Here is a 4,257-nt window from a genome sequence, read left to right on the forward strand (position 1 = left end):
TGAAGTGCTCAATGCTTTTTTTGCTTCAGTCTTCAAGCTTTGAAGAGAACTAGTAATTCTATGGAAAATATTCAGAATAATGAACCTTCTTGTTGTGTAAAATATATTACAAGTGTTCAAAAATTTACTCTACCTTAAGACCAATAACCAGAGCAAATATTATTTAAATATTGGTACAAACATTCCAGAGAGAAAAAAACATTGCCCAATAATAAAGGCTTATATAAAAAGTGTGTTTTAACAGCATTATATAGCAGTTTGGAAACCAAAACTTAGCTAAGCTTTTAAGTTGTTGGATAAGTTTCACTTCTGCTCAGGGTGTGATTATGCACCACCTTGATTATCATTTAAAAAAATATTGACAGCTTGTATTCTCATACCAATGCCTAGTAACAAATTCCAAATGTTTTGTCACATTTCTTGTGAGCAATGCCATCTGCCAGAGGTGGCATTTCATGGCTGTTTACCCTGACTCCCTCCAAGAATTCATCTGCCACTATCTAATGCTGCCTGAATAAAGGGGATTAAGACTCTGATGCAACAGAGACTATTGATAATTTGGTATAATTGGGAAGAAATGAAGATAAATGAGGTTGAGGATGGAGAGGCAATTAGTTGAGCCGCCTGTACAGCTGTGTTCTCGGCCTAGCTCCCCTGGCCTTTCCTTTGGTGAGGTATGTGCAAATTAAACATAATGACAAATACATACTTCCCAAAGCCCTTTAGTTTAGAAAACTTGACGAGCTGATTCTCACTTTTGAGACTCTATGCAGTTTTCAGTGAAAAATTAATACATTTCTGTAGAGATTTCTAAAAGAGCAATGCAGTCCACAATACAACACTTCTTGTACAATACCTACTATTTTAAATAGTGGTCATTTTTTTTTGGTAAAAATACCACATTTGTTACTTGTACACTGGCTTTCACCGAAAGCATGCAGGCCTCTATCAACCCTGAACATTCCTGAGCTTTGGGGTTGTTCAGAATCCAAATTCAAATAAATGCCTCCATCATCATAACAATAAATGTCAAAACTCTGGAACTGAACACCTTCAAAATTTTGAATTCTAGGTCTAAATTTTGCAGCTGGAACTTTATATTTCAGTGCATCTAGTTCTGACAGTGTTGGTCAATCTGCAGAGTGATATTTCTAAAGTAAATACTTTAAAAAGTTGGAAAGATGTTATAAGTAATGGTCCCTTAACCATGAATAAAGTAAAAGGATAGTTTTTCAGATATTTGGTTTCCTGTTTTTTTCTAAGTACATAGCAATCATAGAAAATTAGGGTTGCAAAGGACCTCAAGACGCCATCTAGTCCAACCCCCTATTCAAACCAGGACCATCCTCAACTAGATCATTCCAGCCAGGGCTTTGTGGAGCCAGGCCTTAAAAACCTCCCAGAATGAAATTTTCATACTCAGTTGAGGTAAAACGGTTACACCTACTGAACAGTAATTTCAATCTAAGTCAAATAAGACTGCAATGCAGATCTCTTATGTAAGCAAACTCAGATCCAGAAATACAATTTAAAAAAATATTCGGAAATTTCTCTTTAAAATATCAGCTTATATTTTTGAAAGGGAACTGAATTTTTACTACAAAGCTGCTTTTATTGCAGGAGACTTACAGCTAAGAGCAAAAATTTACATTAAAAAAACTCAGCATAAATTGTTGCGAGGGCACTTTGGCCTACCTATAGACATTTTCATTCACTGTGGAACCCAGGCATCCCTCTGGATCTGGTACACTATGCAGTGCCCAGCTGAATTAGCTCTTGATTGAGGGATCTTTCCTGGGAGTTAAAGTTTAACTGTGCCCAGACACCTAAACAATTGTCCAACATAATGCTAGGGGTCACAACGCTGCTGAAAGTGCTCTCTTTTGTAGAAGATAATGTTGAATACTGAATAAGCTGAGGAGACTTAGGGCAGAAAAATAAGGTAAAAACCTAAACAAAAGACATCTTGAAAGATTACTTTCATGTTATTCGTTTTACGCTAGTTAGATAATTTTGTGTTCTGAATAGGGTTACTTGGTACATTCATAATAAAACTGAAACCACTTGAATTTGCCCCTTTTCAAGTTCACAGCTTCTGCAAATATGCAGTGTTTCCTGATTTACTTTTTTTTTTTTTTTTTTTTTTTTTTTTTTTTTTTTTTTAGCATCAGCAAAACTATTCCCAGTTTCAGCATGCTTTCCCAATATTTGGAGGTCAACAAAAATTTTAGTGCAGCGTTTTGTGATCTATCTTTGGGTTTTGAGCTAGGATCGCTGGATTTCACCACATGACCAGGGACAACAGATATCTCAAGGGGTTATTTAATTTTAGCAGGTCCAATTAAACAAGTGAAACTTGGAAAATGTAAAATATTCTAAATTTAAAACTAAATCCACTATGCATACTAGGGGGTTTTCTAAGCTGGAAATTTGGTGTATTGTTTTTTTTTCTTTATATGTAGGAATTGTCATACACATGCAATATTTTTCCTATCAGTTCCCATTATTTTATATTGTACATATTACACCTGAAATCTGTTAATGAAATCCTCTTTATTCTCTGCAGTATTTAGCTATGGAAAAGGGAAGTTTATTTGCTGGTGCTTCTCCTGTCTGATATTATTTTATTAAACTTTTCTAAGTTATTTGACTGACAGTATGAAGTGCATATCCTGCATAAACCATACTCAGTAAATGATAGGGTTTCCATTGAAAACAGTAGGATGGTATGTATCTGGGTTAGAGAGAAGGCCAGAAGCTCTTTCTAACGCTGTCCTTGCTTCTCACACCTGAGCAACAGCTGTACACACTTACTGACATTTGTGTTGGCAGACTCCATCTCTTGGGATAACATACGGTTGAGTATTCACAAACAAGTCCAAAATGCACTTTTGTGGGTGCTTTTGAGATGCATCGATATTGCTATAGTCATTGTTCACAGCCCAGAACCATCACCTACCTCCTTTACAATTACTCTTCATTTAGTGTATCAATTCAAACTTTGCCTAAGGTGACATCCCTACACCTTGGCTGCCCTTTTACCAACAACTATATCATTATTTTACTGTATGAGGATGGCATGCTCTTCAGACTAGGTACCCCATTGTGCTAAGGACAGTAAAAATACTTAACAAGAAATAGTCTCTGATAAGACAGCTTAAACTGGTAAAGAGTAGGAAGGAAAGCAGAGAAAAGGAAGTATAGGAATTAAGCCAGGTTGCATAGCAGGTGAGAGCTAGAAATAAAATAGATCTCTTTCTATACTTACCTCCTCTGTTACTCTTCTTCCATCACAGTAATATATATAGGTTAATTTCCTGTTGCGTCTCAGCCCCTTGTCCACACAGAAGTTTTTCAAAGAAGAGATGCTACTCCTTTCACATTTACAGTTTTGCAAGCACAAAATTTAGGGCTTGATCCAAATCCCATTTAAGTCAAAGGGGGCACATCTACATGAGATGCTTTACTAAGCATTAGACTAACCTACTGCACAGTAAAAAGTCACCAAGTAAACATACACAGCAGTCACTCTCTGCACCCGTGTCCTGGCACTGCATAGCTCCCAGCTCCCAACAGGAGCTGGGGACCACGCAGTACCAGGACTGGGGAACTCTGCTTCCCTGTTTATCCGGGGCCTCGCCAGAAGCTGTTCCTCTTGTGGGGCAGCTGCCAGCAAGCCTATGGCTGGGTGAGGATTCCCTGCCCAACTGGGGGCTTGCTGGGAGCTGTCCCATGAGAGCCATGCAGTGCTGGGACAAGGGGGTATAAAGGGTGACCTCATGCATTAACTAAGTGAGAGCTGGGAGCTATCCCACTGGTGGAGTAGCTGCCAGCAAGCCCCTGGCTGGATAGAGAATCCCTGCCAAGCAGGAGGCTGGCCCAGAGGTGTCCCGCTCACGGGGCAGCTGTCAGCAAGCTCCCGGCTGGGTGGGGAATCTCTACGGAGCAGGGGACTGGCTAGAAGCTGTCCTGCTGCTGGCATAGCTCCTGGCCAGCTCCCTGCTGGCTGGGGAAGCCCCCCTGGGCACCCAGCTGGCTGGCAGCAGTGTTTCCGGATATGCACAGGGAAGGAGAGTTCTGCTTGCTGTAGCAGCAGCTGTTTCCTGGCTCTGTGTGCATCAGGATCCTGATGTGCATGGGGCCAGAAGATAGCTCCCAGTGCAGCAGGCAGAGCTCTCTTGGCCCTGTGCACATCAGGACTGGCTCCGTACCCCCTGCCATCCCCCCAGGCTAGCAACTCAGGAGAGCCTGGAGCTC

The 4,257-nt window shown here is 40.5% G+C and overlaps 1 protein-coding gene across 3 annotated transcripts in view; it reads right to left on the minus strand.

The window, feature by feature from the left end:
- The window catches only part of DACH2 (dachshund family transcription factor 2), a 642,364-nt gene that overhangs the window by 164,645 nt on the left and 473,462 nt on the right, over nt 1-4,257 (minus strand). The gene's annotated exons all lie outside the window — the stretch shown is intronic.

The sequence above is a fragment of the Gavialis gangeticus genome, unplaced genomic scaffold (assembly GCF_001723915.1).
Source record: "Gavialis gangeticus isolate Ggan-Ray unplaced genomic scaffold, GavGan_comp1, whole genome shotgun sequence".
Lineage (NCBI taxonomy): Eukaryota > Metazoa > Chordata > Crocodylia > Gavialidae > Gavialis > Gavialis gangeticus.